This window comes from Pelophylax lessonae, assembly GCF_965119305.1.
Source record: "Pelophylax lessonae genome assembly, chromosome: 6".
NCBI lineage: Eukaryota > Metazoa > Chordata > Amphibia > Anura > Ranidae > Pelophylax > Pelophylax lessonae.
The window spans coordinates 3,932,096-3,951,033 of NC_138773.1; positions in this window are offsets into that span (position 1 = coordinate 3,932,096).

The window sequence follows — 18,938 nt, forward strand, 5'->3', positions numbered from 1 at the left end:
TGGCGGGTGTATGAAATCTAAATCACGGAGATCTCAGCTCCGTGATCCGCTTTTACATTTAGTAGCCAAGATCAGGGAAGTGACAGGGGTAGGAGCGGATTCATGTTGCAGCGGAGATGTTTTAATGTAACCGCCGCAATAGCTGATGCGGTGTAACGTTATAACACACTACCGTGAACTTTCCATACCCTCCGAGCATGCGCACTAGTAAGCTCCTCAGCTGTTCACTGACGTAGGTGCTGACGTAGGTGCACCGGAAGTGACGAGGGTATGGAATTTATATGGGTATGGTTTTTTCACGGAACACCTGCCCTTATGTGCAGACTTGTTTGTAGATGGCTCATCCCTCAGATGACCTGATGGGTTAACATTAGCTGCTTGTACGGTAGTAAACGGTGAGAGCCGACTACTGCATACTGAAATTCTGCTAAATTCTAAGTCAGCGCAGGCTACGGAACTTACAGCTCTCTGTGTTGCATTAGAGCTAGCAGAATAAGATATGGTAAATATCTACAGTGATTCTGCTTATGCTGCAGGTATATTGCACAGCTTTGCACAATTATGGCAAGAAAAAGGGTACCTGACAGCAACAGGAACACCCATTCAGCACAAAGAGTTAATTGTCAGACTGTTGTCTGCAGTCCAATTGCCTCTTAAAGTTGCAGTGATTAAATGCAAAGCACATACCGGGTCTAATGACAGTGTATCAGTTGGAAATGCTTTGGCTGATAAATATGCAAAAGAAGCTGTTCATTCTTACCAGCCATCCGCACTTCCAGTATTTTTTTTTTTGTCACCGATCTTCAGGTAGACCTCAGTGTTCTTTTTGCCCTACAGGAAAATTCACCCCACCGATCCACTTGGTCTACAAAAGGAACTGTTTGTAGACAAGATGGTCTGTGGAGGTTGAAAGACAAGCTGATTGCTCAGCTTGATTTCCTTCATTGTTTGCTTTGAGCCATGGGCCTTGTCATGTCTCAACAGGAGGGATGTGTCGGAAGGTGAACAAACAGTGGTGGGCACTAGGTTTTTCTACATATGCTGCTAAACAGGTTAGTGCATGTGCTGTGTGCCAAATGCATAACATACTGTAGGTAAGCCAGTGCCTACTCCTATGAAACACATTTTGCATACTGAGGAGCCGTTTCAAATTGTGCAGATTGACTTCTCAGATATGCCCCTTGTGGCCGATTCAGGTATCTTTTAGTTTTCGGGCTGGGTGGAGACTTACCCAACTGCGAAGAATGATGCCAGAACAGTAGTCAAGTGTCTTACTAGAGAGTTGATCCCCAGGTTTGGTATGGGAGCTGTGATCTCTTCAGACAGAGGTACACACTTTGATAACAAACTAATAGCAGAGGTAGTAGATATATTGGGACTGTAACAACAGTTACACACACCTTATAGACCACAGGTTAGTGGGATGGTGGAACGCAGTAATCAAACCCTAAAAATGTATGTGGCCAAGATGACTACTAATGGAAAAAGTACATGGGTAGAAACATTGCCCATAGCCCTAGCAACCATCAGGACTACACCTAAGGAGAAACATGGATTATCAACTTTTGATATATTGTTTGGGCGTCCGCCTTAAAGACTTCCTACAGCTCATGTAACATCAGAAACAGTAACTTTAATAAATGGTCAAGACACTATGATAGACTATGTACGCAATTTGGCAAAACGGGTTTTCTGATTCTTTTTCCAAAGCAGGACAACCAGTGCGGTCCGCCCCCCCACACCCCCTTGTGACGCCCCTGCTGTTTTGAATGCTGTCATTTTTTTAAATCTGGCGCCTAGTACCCGGAAGTGATGTCATGACACTTCCGGGTTTTTACATGGAGACCCGATCAGAGCCAAATGCAGCTTTGATCAGGTCCTCGGCGGCCGTGCAGGCTGGTTGCCCAGGCAAGCCGCGGAAGGCGGCAGGAGGGGGGGACGTCCCCTCCCGCTCCTTGTATTGACAGCCGAGCAGCTTCTTAGCCACATTGGTTGTCATTATAAGACAGCCGATCGTCGGCTATGGACGCCGGTACCGGGGTGATGCCTCTAGCTGCAGGCATAACTCCAGTACAAGCACTTTCCTGAAATATCGGCAATATCGGTAACCTCTGGGGCCGATTGTATACGAATATTCATGCCCCTCATGTCAACGCCGGCTCCTGGGTAGTTGCCTCTCTTGATATAGAAAAGACATTTGACAAGGTTGAATGGCCTTTCTTATGGGAAACGCTGCGAAGGATGGGCTTTCCATTGATTTTCATTGACTGGCCTAAGGTAATTTATTCCAGCCCTGTTTCCTCTGTCAGGCTGGGGGGAGGTTTGTCCGCCCCCTTTGTCTTGTACAGGGGAACGCGGCAGGGCTGCCCTCTCTCTCCAGCACTGTTTGCCATAGCGATTGAGCTGGTGGCGGAAGCCCTGCGCACCTCTCAACACATTAGGGGTCTAAAAATTGGTTGGCTGGAGGAGAGGGTAAAAATGGGGATTTGGTCCCACCATATGGCCATATCCGGCTCTAGCCCACCACTACGTCAAAGTACCCCATTATCAGTGGGTCCTACACTATGCATATAAAAAAGGATGAATCCAACTTCTCAAACCCTTGGAGATACTTACTCCTTACTGGGAGAGATGTGCGACTGCACTATGAGGGACTCATCCTATATCTGCTAGTCAATGGACACTGATAGAGTACAGGTGTGGGAGGGTGGGGTGCTCAACCTCAGAGTCTGGTCAGACCGAAGCAATGACTATCAAATATATGCCTTTATATTTGATAGTCATTTCTTTTGCATGTGTGCGCTTTTTTGTAAATATGCATGTCTCTTGGTCTATAGCTGCACCAGCTTTAGAAATGCATGTTCAGGGTGTGCTCCCCCAGCTCCTTTTTTGTTTGTAATGTGTTCGGTCTGACCAGACTCTGAGGTTGAGCACCCCACCCTCCCACACCTGTACTCTATCAGTGTCCATTGACTAGCAGATATAGGATGAGTCCCTCATAGTGCAGTCGCACATCTCTCCCAGTAAGGAGTAAGTATCTCCAAGGGTTTGAGAAGTTGGATTCATCCTTTTTTATATGGATAGTGTAGGACCCACTGATAATGGGGTACTTTGACGTAGTGGTGGGCTTGAGCACGATATGGCCATATGGTGGGACCAAATCCCCATTTTTATTCATTCATTGATTGCCTTTATATTTGATAGTCATTTCTTTTGCATGTGTGCGCTTTTTTGTAAATATGCATGTCTCTTGGTCTATAGCTGTACCAGCTTTAGAAATGCATGTTCGGGGTGTGCTCCCCCAGCTCCTTTTTGTTTGTAATGGAGGAGAGGGTAGCCCTGTATGCCAATGGCATGCTGCTATTTCTTAATGATGCCAGCTCTTCGTTGCGATGTGCCCTTCAGGTACTTAATTCCTTTTTCCAAGTATACTGGTCTCTGAGTGAATTGGTCCAAATCTTTGTTGTTCCCTATTGATCAAGAGGCTAAACTTCCAGCATTTTCTGATAATCCTCTTCAATGGGTGGATACTTTTAAGTATCTTGGGGTGATAATTTCTCATCAGGCCTCGGACTTTATCTCTTTGAACCTGACCCCGGTTCTACAGACGGTGAGGCAGACATTGAAGGAATGGGAGAATCTTCCCTTATCCCTTTTGGGCCGCATCAATTTAATCAAGATGAAAATAATCCCCAAATTCACTTATTTATTTAGGCACTCCCCACAGTGGATTCCCAAATCCCTTTTTGTAAAACTGAACCAAATATTTTCGTCCTTTTTTTTCGGGTCCCTCATCACCACGTTATAAATTGAGCACCTTGATGCGTCCGTGCACTCAAGGCGGATTGGCCTTTCCTGATTGCCATAAATACTTTCTGGCTACTCAGTTGGTGACAGTGGCATGGTGGTTGAACCCTGATTTGATTAATCCTTCCACTCTTCTAGAAGCAGCCGTGGTTCAATCCCTGGAGGCACTAAAATGTCTTGTCTTCAGAGGCCCCCAGGCCCCATATGACTTAACCCCTTCCATGCAAACGACTCTCCAGGCTGTAATGTTCTGGTACCTCTGGTACCCTTATTCCACCTTCCATTCCGTGTATGCGTCCCACCATTCTCTTCTGGTAGGTGCGCATACACCTTTAAGACCGATGCTGTCATCACTGAGCGCCGCAGAGCGGCTATTTCAACCGCCGGCGTTCTCACTCACATGTTCGTTCAACCGTCATGGTTGGATCGTCCCTGTCTGAAGTCAGCATACCAGATGTTACTCGCTCCTGTATCTCGCTACCTGAACTTGTTTCATATCTGATCCTGTGTCTCGCCACCCGATCACTCCCGGCATGCTGCTTTCACCCTTCACTCTTCAACCTGCCTTGCATCTATGCTTACAAGCGTGTCTCACTGTGGAACCTCGCTACAGATCCCTGTATCTCGCTACCAGGATCACTTCCTCAGACCCGAACCTCGCTACTGATCCCTGTATCTTGCTACTGGATCACTTCCTCATCACCGGACCCTTCTACTACTATACTATAGTGATAAGTACCCCGCAGGGGAAACCTCCATAACTTACACTACTACTATTGTATTAAGGACTGTTACTACCTATCCATACTATCCTATCATCTGCACTGTTACATAGATTGCTAGCTCTTGAGACTACTACCATCTATCATCTGCACTGCTGCATAGATTGCTAGCTCTCCTGTCTACTACCATCTATCATCTGCACTGCTTCATAGATTGCTAGCTCTCCTGTCTACTACTATCTATCCTTGCACTGGGTTAGTCTATCCTGTATTTGTCATCTGCTGTCCTCACCACCTGTTAGCATACTCGATACTAACCTATCTGCATTCCTAAATACCATCTTGAACTCTCCTGTACAAACCTATCAAGTGCTTACCATCCTTGTCACTGTTCACACCTGTCCCTTCAGCACATCACCTTCATACTATCATATACATCCTATCACTCCAGGAACATCTCATTGAGTGTGTATATATCTGTATGTTCAAGCTGACAGGCCCACGGTGATGAGTCTGGAGAGTTGGATCTGGTATTCAACACATCTCTACTTGACTACTGAGTGGAGATTTTGCAGCTGCAAATCCAGCCTATAACAAAAACGCAGGAGCGTTACACAGGCCTGGAGGGCTGAGCTGGCCTATGAAAATTATCCTAAATCAGCGGTATCCCCGAATGCCACTAATCTCCTGGAGGCACTTACATTTCTTGTCCACAGAGGCCCCCAGGCCCCATATGACTTAACCCCTTCCCTGCAAACGACTGTCTGGGCCAGGAGGGCTGGCCTTTGAAAATTATCCTAAATCAGCGGTATCCCCGAATGTCCCTCTATGGGTTAATCCTACTCTTCTTCATTTTGATACGATCCCGGAACCTTATGCAGTGTCACAACAATCATTAGTCCCTTTTTCCTATCTTAATCCCACTTCCAACGTATTATTTATTTCGATATTTACAAGTCTCCAATGCCTTCAAAGCTCTATTTTCACATTCTCCAGGTCACATTGCGCAATCTACCCTGGAGGGGGTGCTCCGCTTGGAGTGCGGGGCTAAGCCCTCCTCCCATCTCTATTTCCATCTGATCTCTGTGTCCCTGCCCCCTCAAGCAGGACTTCAATCTCGCTGGCAACAGGACATTCCGGGAACTTGATGAGGAGGATTGAGATGCTATCTGGGATTTCTCCTTTAAGATCTTGGTCTCCTTGCCAGACCGCCTCGTTCAATTTAAAATAGCTCATAGGGCTTATTTTACCCCTTATAGACTCCATGAAATAAATCCTTTCCACTCTTCTGACTGTGGGGCCACCCGGGAGATTTCTGCCATGTTTTTTGGTTTTGTCCAAAAATAGTCTGTTTCTGGAATGAGGTTCTAGATTTAATTAATTTAGTCACGTCTCTTTCCATTAGACCTACAACGGAGGCCTGTATATTGGGCATGGTTGAACCCTTGTCACTAGGGATGATCGAACTTTTGAAAAGTTCGGTTCGGCCAGAACACCCGAACTTCCCAAAAGTTCGGGTTCGGATTCCAGAACCCCATTGAAATCAATGGGACCCAAACTTCGGTAATCAAAAAACACAATTTTGAAGCCCTAAAACCCAATAAATGCCCCTAAAAAGTGCCTAGGGTTCTGGGTCATACCCCAGGGACTATTAATCACACAAAAAAAAGTTCTTAAAAATTGTCGTTTTGACAGAGAGTCAATTATTGAAAAAATTATTGAAAAAAAAAAAAAAGAGATTTCTTTGGATTTAGTGTCTGGGGGGGGGGGGGGGGGGGGTCTGAAAAGTTTACCTGTGAAGTTTCAGCTCTGTAGCATGTCCAGAACCAGAAAAAAAAGATAATTTTTCTTAGAATTTTTAGTAGCGCAGGATGGGGTTCCGCACGTTTTACACCTGGGCGTTTTTGTTTCAGGCGTTTATTGGGCATTTTTTGGGCGTATTTGGAGGCAGGCATAACATCTGAACTTCTGTATAGGGGTATATATACACACACACACACATATATGTATATATATATACACACACACACACATATAGGTGTGAAAGGAGCGGAACCCCATCCCTGCTCTACTAAGAAAAATTATCTTTTTTTTCTGGCGGTCACCCTGACATGGAACGGTTCGGTCACCCTGGCATAGCAGTCAGAGTCATTTCACCCTAAACTACATTACGGTCACCCTGACACTTAACACTTTCCCTACAGAAACTAGATTATTAAATCTAACTATAGTGGAAAATAGTACCCTAACTACACTAGATATCCCTTTCCTCACACTAATAATTCCTAAATGACACTGGAGCAGCAGGAGTAACAGAACTGCTTCCACTCTCTTCCACAGCCTCTGTATTACAGTGCTAGAGATTTGGCGGGGCTATGTTATATGCTGGGGGGCGTATTCACTACTGATTGGCCTCTGGACCCCCTAGTCACTCCAATCACATTTCTAGCAGACTCCTGCCCCCTCAATTGGCTTTTACTGACCTTTCTGGGCCAATCACAGGCTTTTAAAGTCCAGTTCCTGTCCCATTGCATTTTGGGCGGTTCTGGTGGCCGAATTCCGAACTTTTACCCCAAAAAGTTCGGAATTCGGCCGAATTTCAAACAGCCAATGTGGGTCCAACCGATGGTCGAACCGAACCGTTCGATCATCCCTACTTGTCACCGACTGTAATGGAGCGCACTTTGATTGGCCTTCTTCTTCTTTATGCCAGAAAATCTATTACGATGGAGTGGAAACGACCTTCTCCGCCCTCCCTTTCTTTCTGGAAACAGCTTGTAAATAAAGATACATACACTCACAGGGGATGTCCGAAGAAATATCATGAAGTACGGTATAGGTGGCTAGCGGAACCGTCGACAGCTTCTGATATGTCCTCGGATGCTTGAGCTCATGGATTATTTTTTTTTGAGTAATGTATGTATCATATAATTCTTTTCTTGCACTTGGCACCCAATTCTGGACTTTACTGTTCTTTATGGACAATATTTATTTACAGATTGTTTATTGCCACTTATCCGATTTGTTATCATGGTATAATTTTCAGCACAGTTCACTGTTATCACTATTTACAGTTTGATTTATTATTGTTATGTCAATTTAGCGCGGCTCTTCTTTTGCATATATTCTTTGGTGTTTCCCACTACAGCTGCAGCTTTATATTTAACTTGTTATTTTATTGCTTTATTCACTTTTCATGTTTGTGCTTAACGTGTTTATTTTTTGATATAATTGTATACCCCTGTATGTTGTACATTGTATAGCTCTGTATGTTGTACATTGTATACCCCTGTATGTTGTATATTGTATACCCCTGTATGTTGTACATTGTATACCCCTGTATGTTGTACATTGTATACCCCTGTATGTTGTACATTGTATACCCCTGTATGTTGTATATTGTATACCCCCTGTATGTTGTACATTGTATACCCCTGTATGTTGTACATTGTATACCCCCTGTATGTTGTACATTGTATACCCCTGTATGTTGTACATTGTATACTCCTGTATGTTGTACATTGTATACCTCTGTATGTTGTACATTGTATACCCCTGTATGTTGTACATTGTATACCTCTGTATGTTGTACATTGTATACCCCTGTATGTTGTATATTGTATACCTCTGTATGTTGTACATTGTATACCCCTGTATGTTGTATATTGTATACCCCTGTATGTTGTACATTCTATACCCCTGTATGTTGTACATTCTATAACCCTGTATGTTGTACATTGTATACCTCTGTATGTTGTACATTCTATACCCCTGTATGTTGTACATTGTATACCCCTGAATGTTGTACATTCTATACCCCTGTATGTTGTACATTGTATACCCCTGTATGTTGTACATTGTATACCCCTGTATGTTGTACATTCTATACCCCCTGTATGTTGTACATTGTATACCCCTGTATGTTGTGGTCTTTAAGGTGCCCATCTAATAGTTTTTTTGAAACTATCGATGCTCCCTGCTGATATCACTGCTTGTGGAAGAGAATTCCACATCCTTACTGCTCTGACAGTGAAGAACGCCTTACGTACTTTAAGGTTAAACTGCCTTTCCTCTAGTTTTAGTGAGTGGCCATGTGTCTTATTGTATTCCCTTTCTCTGAATAGTTTGTTCCTTATGCTAGGGTCACCAGTACAGTATTTGTACATTGATATCATATCCCCCCTCAATCGTCTCTTCTCCAGAGAGAATAAGTTCAGTGCTTGTAGTCTTTCCTCATAGCTGATGTCCTCCATTCCCCTAATTATTTTTGTTGCCCTTTTCTGGACTCTCTCCAGTTCCAGCACATCCTTCCTGAGGACCGGTGCCCAGAACTGGACAGCATACTCCAGATGTGGCCGGACCAGAGTCTTGTAGAGCGGGAGAATAATCTCTTTATTTCTGGAGTGAATCCCCTTTTTTATACATCCCAGTATTCTGTTGGCTTTGCTTGCGGTGGCTTGGCATTGCATGCCACTGCCAAACCTGTTGTCTACCAGTACCCCCAAGTCTTTTTCCATCTTAGACTCACCCAGAAGTTTCCCCCCTAGTGAGTAGCTTGCTTTTGTGTTTCTGACGCCCAAGTGCATTTACATTTTTCAACATTAAACCTCATCTGTCATGTAGTTGCCCACCCCATTATTTTGTTCAGGTCCGCTTATAAGGTTTTTCGCATCCTGCATAGAAGATATGGGTAGGATAGGGTCTCTGCTAAAAAAAAAAAATATATATATATATATATATATATATATATATATATATATATATATATATATAATATTTGCGGGTTCTGAATAATTTTCAAGTAAAAAAATGATGATTTTTACATGTAGGAGAGGAATGCCGGAATTTGCCCGGTATGGAAGCGGATAATGTATTTGTGTCAATCATGGAATGTGTCATAAATTACTATTCTGTACTCCTACTTCTGGACCTTTCTGCTGCCTTTGATACGGTTGCCCATCCCCTCAAGAAACTCCATGCCTTTGGTCTCCGTGACTGTACTCTTCACTGGTTATCTTCCTACTTATCCAACCGCACCTTTATCGTTATGTACAATTCTACTTCCTCCTCTCCTCTTCCTTTCTCTGTTGGGGTCCCCCAAGGTTCTGTTCTTGGACCCCTCCTATTTTCAATCTACATCTCCTCTCCAATACCATCTCTACGCTGACGATTCCCAAATCTATTTATCCACCCCTCAGCTCTCTCCCTCAGTCTCCTCGCGTATCACTAATTTACTATCAGATATATCGGTCTGGATGTCTCACCACTTCCTCAAACTCAACCCATCCAAAACCGAGCTTACAATTTTTCCTCCACCACGTGCCCCTTCCCCTGATCTCTCTGTCAATATCAATGGAATTACTATCAGCCCATCCCTGCTTGCCAAGGTCCTAGGTGTTGTCCTGGACTCTGAACTCTCCTTCAAACCCCACATCCAATCGCTGTCCAAATCTTGCCGCCTCAGCCTCTGCAACATCTCCAAAATACGCCCCTTTCTAACCAATGACACAACAAAGCTCTTAGTTCACTCCCTGGTCATCTTGCGCCTCGACTACTGCAATTCCCTTCTCATTGGCTTACCTCTACACAGGCTCCTCCCCCCTTCAATCCATCATGAATGCTGCCGCCAGATCCATCCACCTTACCAATCGCTCAGTGTCCGCTGCTCCCCTCTGTCAATCCCTCCACTGGCTTCCACTCACCCAACGAATTAAATTCAAAATACTAACAACAACTTACAAAACAATCCACAGCTTAGCCCCCAGCTACATCATTAACCTAGTCTCAAAATACCAACCAAATCGCTCTCTTCGTTCCTCTCAAAACCTCCTGCTCTCTAGCTCCCTCGTCACCTCCTCCCATGCTCGCCTCCAGGACTTTTCCAGAGCCTCTCCAATCCTATGGAACTCCTTACCCCTATCTGTCCGATTATCTCCTACTCTATTAGCTTTTAGGTGATCTCTGAAAACCCTCATTTTCAGAGAAGCCTATCCTACCAACCCTAACAACTCTACCTCCATTTTCTCCATCAGCCAATCCCCCACAGTTATTGCCTTTTGTTTCACTTGACCCTCCCTTCTAGATTGTAAGCTCTAACCAGCGGGCCCTCTACTTCCTCCTGTTTTGAATTGTATTGTAACTGTATTGTCTTCCCTCACATTGTGAAGCGCTGCACAAACTGTTGGCGCTATATAAATCCTGTATAATAATAATAATAATAATAATAATTTTTACATAAATTACTATTTTTACATAAATTACTATTTTTTTATTTCATCAGGTGACCTGCCTCATTTAAAGTCCCATGACCATTGCAATGTGTTCTTATGTATATTTAGGGATGGAGGTCACTGTACATGCTTTCGATCATTTATCTTTGTTCCATACATTGTTATAAGCAAGCATTTTACTGAATGAAACTGATTAATTCAGTTTGCTTTGTTGTGGTTAGCTGTGATTGGTCAACGCTCATTGCATGATACAGATGGACTGTGATTGGTCCTGTCTGTACCATGTGATCAAATTGACCAATCACAGCAAGCAACACAATTGTATTCAATTGATGGCATTAAGGGAAGCCGCTCATTGTTTACAACTGTCATGTGATCTGCTGTGATTGGGTACGGCGGTCACATGGTACTGGCAGCGGGCGGGTACACTGATCAGCCATTGCCTGTGACGTCATATGACTTCCAGTCAGGATGGGAAAGCCATTGCCTGGCCATCATTCTGCTATATAGGTGGCAAGGTGTTAAATACCACCAAGAGAAAGCTCTATTTGTGTGAAAATATGATACAAATTGGATTTGCAGTGTTGCATGACCGTGAAATTGTCATTCAAAGTTTAAAGCTGAAAATTGGCCTGTGAAGGAAGGGGGTGAAAGTGCCCGGTATTGAAGTTGTTAAAACTATGGAATGAATGACGGACATGCCCCACCAATACTCATAACACAACTGTTGCTGAAATAAAGCAGCTTTGTCTAGGAGAAATGAGAGTCTTAAATTAATGCTTGGGGTAGTCAAATATTTATTGGGTTGTCTACAAAATTAAATACTTTAGGAGGATCAAAGGAGTATATGCATGACTCTATATTACATTCTAAGTAACAATAGTACCATAAAACAAATATACATATATTATATCATATACTTTTCTATGCAGTAGGATGTGTATGTGATAGCACTGGACTGATAGAAGTAATGGTTGGTTTTGATGGATCTGCCGTAAAGTGATTTTTTTCCTCCAAAGAAGCAAATTTGTGATTAAAATATAGTAATGTGGCCCCTGTTCTGATCCTCAGCTCCTACCTCTCTGATAGCAACAAAAGAAGACCTTGCCAGACGGTAAAATTGTGGATGTGTTCGGAGGAGCGCCTAATAAGAAGCTCATCTCACTTGAAGGACTTTATGAAGCATTTAGTGCTCCCAGGAGATGTTAGTCTTCATCAAGCCTTAACAAAGATCCCTGGGACATTCTGTCCAGATTTTATGAACATCTACTGCTCAAGCCCTGAAGAAGGGGGAGGAATTTTTTAACTGTATTTGATACATTTAACCAATAAATGTTTTAAAAGGTCCTTCAAGTGGGATGAACTTTTGTACCAGGTGGCCCTCGGTACAATTCCAAGAATTTATTAGGAATGAGACCATGGGCTCCATTGACAAAAGCATCTTGCATGTGGTATGTAGGTGTCCAGACACATTCTCCCTAAATACCGCATGCAAAACTGTCAATTTAAGATACAGTTCTGCGGTACTTGCTACAAAACGCTGAAAATGCCTGGTAAATACCACATGATCAGACATTAAACTCAATTCACAGAAGGAAATGCAAGTCGAGGCATGCATGCGGTTAAGGAGTGGGCATGGTAAGGAGTAGGCGGCTGCCATGTCCCTAACAACTGAAGATCCATCAGCTGTAAGTGGGTTTCCCCGCTGACAGCTGAATGTTAAAAAAAATTAAGACTTGGCAACAATGAAAAATTAATTAAAAAGCTACATGGGGTCTCGCCCCACAATCCATACCAGGCCCTTTGGGTCTGGTATAAATTTTAAGGGGAGCCCCCATGCCAAAAATTTAAAAAAGACGAGTGGTGCCCCCCAAAATCCATACCAGACCCTTATCTGAGCATGCAGCCCAGCAGGTCAGGAAAGACGGGGAAGAGCAGTATTTAAGTAGTGATCGATGCATGTGTTATTTATGGACAGTGTACTAGTTGTTAAGGAGCGGGCAGCTGCCCCGTCCCTAACAACTGAAGAGTCATCAGCTGTTAGTGGGGTTCGCTGAATGTAAAAAAAAAAAAAAAAGACTTGCCAGCAATGAAAAATTAAGAAAAAAACAACAACGGGCCCCCCCCCCCTTAATCCATATCAGGCCCTTCGGGTCTGGTATAGATTTAAGGGAAACCTCCATGCCGAAATAAAAAAAAAGGCATGGTGTGCCCCCAAAATCCATACCAGACCCTTATCTGAGCATGCAGCCCAGCAGGTCAGGAAAGGGGGGGGACCAGCAAGCACCCCCCCCCCGAACCATACCAGGCCATATGCCCTCAATATGGCTCCCTTGCAATGTCACCGAACCAGCATGCCCTGGTCTGTGATGTCACAAGAGGGCATTACAACCCGGTAATGTCACTGCATAGTTACTTCACTGTCAGACATTGGGAGCCTCCATGGGGAGCAGAGCTAAATTACCGCAGGATGTCACTACTAAAATACCGCATGACTTCATAAAATAACTCATCGGGTATTTTTGTAGTGTTTTTTAGTGAATGCCAAAAAACATTTTGAAAAATGCTGTGCGGAATTTTACCATAAGATACCGCTTTGTGAATGGAGCTTCATATCCCCATAATGCACTGGTGGCAGAACAATGGTGTAAAAAACAAGGCAGGAGGAATGGAGGAAAAGATTGGTATAGATAATAATAAAACAATGTTTTGACTTTTACTTTAAATTCACATAGACTTAAAACTGAGATGACCCAACTACACATTGTATAAAGGTTTACTAGACATTGCCAAATCAGATTCCTGCATTCCAACCATATTCTCATTATTTCCCATTGTGACCTCAAGGTGTATCTGAACCAAGGAGCAGACAAATGTCATACATTGCAACTTAGCAGGTCTTAGAAAAAAAAAGTTACAGCAAAACACCAAAACCTGTCAGGATAAAAGTTGAAAGAAAACACAAAAGAAGAGAGCGCAAAGCCACCCTAGTGTAACTCGGATTTAATACAGTAAAGTTAAAAACACTCCAATGGTCAAACTCACATTGTGTGAAGATAGATACAGGATTCCACTGTGGCCACGCTCCTAACACCAGCTCAAGATTCCAACAGAAGAGGGGGGAGCTGTGCCTAGCTGCCCAGATCCTGGCAACCAGTGACAGCCCGTCCATTGGGGGTGCCCCCCCCTATCCATGCGTCCAGCCCCCTAATCTACATGTAGGGTGCCGGACGCATGGATTCCAATGTTTTTTTTGAAGCACGTGATTAGAGCTAGAGGCTCTAATAGGCTTCAAAAAAGGATGGGCTCGGGCGCAGAGCACTGTGCCCTGAGCCCACTCAGTTGTGTGACAATCAGGAAGCGGGCCCTGAGACCCATTTCATGATTGGCCGAAAGGAGAAGCCATGCCATTGGCCAAGGAGGAGGAGGGAGGACTCAAGGAGGAGGAGGTAGGAATCGAGGAGACGCAGGAGATTGAGGAGAAGCCGCCACCACTGCTGCTGCCTGCCTGCCCTCCACATGTTCACGGTAAGTGAGCCGGTGACCGGGGGGGTATGGTGTGCGGGCTGGTGTGGTCCAGGGGGGGTATGGTGTGGTGCGTCTGTGGCCCCCCCTGGCCTATGGAGCACCAGCCGCCACTGCTGGCAACACATCCGAGGCTATCCACCGACACGCTCCACGTGCAGATCCTAATCTGCATGCACCCGGTCCAGCTGGCGCTGGGCTCCGAGGACACACAAACCCACATGAGCAGGAAACAGGGGGGGAAGAGAGTGTAGACGTCACACAGTTGCCATGACTTGTGCCGGCCAAACCGGACGCATGTGCATTAGCATCTGCACATGGAGCGTTTGTGGTGGAAAGCCTCGAATGTGCTGCTAGGATCCGAGCAGCTAGTTTGAACGTTCACAGCTCCCCCCTCACCTGTCGGGCTCTTGAGGTGAATTTGGCCACAGTGGAATCCTTATGCTGTATGTATCTTCCCACAATGTGAGTTTTAAAAAAATTGTAGTGTTTTTAGCCTTACAATATTAAAGCTGAGTTACACTAGGGTGGCTTTGCGCTCTCTTCTTTTGTGTTTTTGTCTAGATTTGTTCCTGCCAGCCAGAGGATCCATAGAGAGCAGCAGCACCCTTTGATTTGTCTAATTATCACCAATAGCCAGCTTGAGGGCTATACTAAACTGTTGATCAGCGCACCTGCTAGTTTTTACTTTTGTGTGTATTTTTTGTCAGGATAACTGTTGAGTCCAGAAAGCTGCAATGTTCTTTTAAAGGTTGCCTCAGTGTAAGTCATATATATCAGATTGCTGAAGACTGTAAAGTTGTCCCAGTAGGGGGCCCTAAGATGGGCCAATAGCCAAACCACGTGCAGTTTTTTTTTTTTTTTTTTTCATTTACAACCATGAAGGATGAATAAAACATTGGGGGTGGGCCATGGGATCAGTCCTTTCCTCATACTGTGGTAATTTTATATATCACATGTTGTAGGCAGAAAGATATGCTCAGCCATGAGCCCCATGTTATTTACAGCACTGCAAAATGGTATTAGTTATTTCAGTCATAGGATCGATGAGGTCTGATGGGATTGTGTCCAAGCTATTTATCAGGTCATGGAACCAGTGTTTCAAAGAATCTTTCCACACTTTCCAGGAGACTAATTATGGTCAAGACACCTGACAGATCTCAGGGTCACCTTCAGTTTCCGTCAGTCAGTGCTGAAGATGGGCCTTGGGCAGATCAAGTTTGGCCTTCAGAACTTGAACCTCGTTATTCTCTTCTTCTAGGACTTGGAAATAAATCTGAAATGTTTACACTCAACTTCCCTCGCCTTGTCCTGAAAGATTAAAGCCCAAAAAAGACAACGGACAAATCTCAGGGTCACCTTCTGTTTTTTGCAGTTAATGATGAAATTGGGTCTCCGGCAGATCAAGATTGACCTTCAGAACTTGAACCTCATTGTTCTCTTTTTGAAGGACTTGCAAATAAATCTAAAATGTTTACACTCAGCTTCCCTCAACTTGTCCTGAATGATTAAAGCCCAAAAAAGAGACAATGGACAAATCTCAGGGTCACCTTCTTTTTTCTGCAGTTAATGATGAAAATGGGTCTCAGGCAGATCAAGATTGACCTTCAGAACTTGAACCTCATCATTCTCTTTTTGAAGGATTTGCAAATAAATCTAATATGTTTACACTTAACTTCCCTCAACTTGTCCTGAAAGATTAAAGCCCAAAAAAGACAACAGACAAATCTCAGGGTCACCTTCTGTTTTCTGCAATTAATGATGGAAATGGGTCTCAGGCAGATCAAGGTTGACCTTCAGAACTTGAACCTCATCATTCTCTTTTTGAAGGACTTGCAAATAAATCTAAAATGTTTACACTCAACTAACTTCCCTCAACTTGTCCTGAAAGATTAAAGCCCAAAAAAAAGACAAGAGACAAAACGTAAGGTCACCTTCTGTTTGCTGCAGGTAATGATGAAAATGGGTCCCAGCCCAGGTAGATTGACTTTGACCTTCAGAACTTTAACATCATTATTCTCTTCTTAAAGGACTTGGAGATAAATCTAAAATGTTTACACTCAACTTCCCTTGCCTTGTCCTGAAAGATTAAAGCCCAAAAAAGACAACGGACAAATCTCAGGGACACCTTCTGTTTGCTGCAGGTAATGATGAAAATGGGTCTCAGGCAGATCAAGATTGACCTTCAGAACTTGAACCTCATCATTCTCTTTTTGAAGGACTTGCAAATAAATCTAATATGTTTACACTCAACTAACTTCCCTCAACTTGTCCTGAAAGATTAAAGCCCAAAAAAAAAGACAAGAGACAAAACGTAAGGTCACCTTCTGTTTGCTGCAGGTAATGATGAAAATGGGTCTCAGCCCAGGCAGATCAAGTTTGTCGTTCAGAACTTTAACCTCATTATTCTCTTTTTGAAGGACTTGCAAATAAATCTAAGAAGTTTACACTTAACTAACTTTCCTCAACTTGTCCTGAAAGATTAAAGCCCAAAAAGAGACAACAGACAAAGCGCAGGGTCACCTTCTGTTTAATGAAGTTAATGATGAAAATGGGTCCCAGGCAGATCAAGTTTGACCTTCAGAACTTGAACCTCATCATTCTCATTTTGAAGGACTTGAAAATAAATCTAAAATGTTTACACTCAACTAACTTCCCTCAAATTGTCCTGAAGGATTAAAGCCCAAAAAAAGACAAGAGACAAAACATAAGGTCACCTTCTGTTTGCTGCAGGTAATGATGAAAATGGGTCCCAGCCCAGGTAGATTGAGTTTGACCTTCAGAACTTTAACCTCATTATTCTCTTCTTGAAGGACTTGGAGATAAATCTAAAATGTTTACACTCAACTTTTCCCACCTTGTCCTGAAAGAATAAAGCCAGAAAAAAGACAACAGACAAAGCTTGGGGTCACCTTCTGTTTGCGGCAGTCAGTGCTGAATAATGGGTCTCAGGAAGATCAAGGTTGTCGTTCAGAACTTGAACCTCATTATTTTCTTCTTGAAGAACTTGGAAATGAATCTGAACTGTGTACATTCAACTCCCTCGCCTTGTCTTGAAAGAATAAAGACCAACATTCAGACACAACCTTTTTTAGTTTAGAATAGAAAGGGTTAGAGACTTCTGCCAACATCTTCAAAGGATCGACTCCACAAATCCAAAAGAGTGATCAAAGCATTGCACAGGTTGCCCAGTCTGGCCAATTTGTTTTGGACGTCAGTCATGCTGTATATATTTTGTGGTCATTTTAAAAAGTACAAAAAACAGGCACACTTTGTACATACCTCCATGGCTTTGAAGTGGTGATAAGCTGTGTGACTTCAAGCAGACAAGCTGGTGTGTCTGCATATAAAATATTTAACCCCATCCAGTAAAAGTTCTTCGTTACACACATTTCTACAACCATGAAAGTTTCTAGCTAGATCATCGAAGTCAAATCCCCTCTACACCCCAAGACTTAAAATATTTTTGGATTGCCCCAAGGTGTTTCAGCTTAGCTTTCACCAGTTCCCTTGAAACACAACCAGCTTGGAATGTTCTTCCTCAGCTGGGGACTTGCTATGATAATGACTATGGATTCCATTGTTGGGACGATCAGCATCAGTAACTGGATGATGAAATCCAAAGGATCTTTAGCCTTATATATTCTTGTGAAATTAATAATGTAACATGAGAAGGATAAGAATGAGAGGATAGCAAACATGGCCAGTGATTTTATGAGGGTGACATGGACCTGGACATTGAAGCCAGTATGGCTGATGTTGTTGACGTGCTTCAGAAGAGATGACAGGGAGACCAGGAGGGAGATGACAACGCCGGAAAATGGAAGGCAGGAGCCAAGACTGATACTAATAATCATATAAAAAGAAGTAAGGGAAACCTCATCAACAATAGAACTCCCATTCTGTGTCCCATTCATAGAATTTTGTATGAGTAAAGGCATCTTATGACTCCACATGTATGAAAGAGCTATGGCCAGTGACCCGACTCCCGTCAGGAGAAGCACCTGAGGCAGGAAAGCCAACAGATTCCTTTTAATCCAGAGAAACATTTGGTGGCTGAAGTTGGCGATAAAGATGGAGTAATAGATGCTGAGCCAGGCTGTCAGCCAGTAGCAGAAATGTATATGGAAGGCAAGAAAAACTACTGAGATATAGTAAAAAAGGGAATAAATAAGATCTGGTAACCATAACGATACATTACTTACAATCCAAGAACAGCGCATGGTCAATTTATTTATTCCCATGATGATGAGGATGAGGCTGGCTTGATTCCTCTTACCACCTTCTGCCAGGTTTCTCCCACTGAAGAAGACAATGAAGGAATTTATATAAATTGTCACCACACATTCCAAGAGGCAAAATGCCGACCAAATCCCCCAGAGAGGAGACATGTCCTGTCCTGCCCGGGATCCTGGCTCTGTCAGCGTGAGATGACCTGAGGTTGTCAGCTGGAATCCGACGAACGCCAATACTCACTGAATCTTCAATATTTGATAATATGGAAAATGTTCACATGACGAGGTGCTTTACATGGTGCTTGGGAGAAGAAAATCTATTTTGCATGAGATGCAGGTTGATTTCAATTTTTTTGGATGCGTGATATCTCACTACTTTTTAACCAGTTCATTACGTAAAGCATAAGTTCTATTTACTG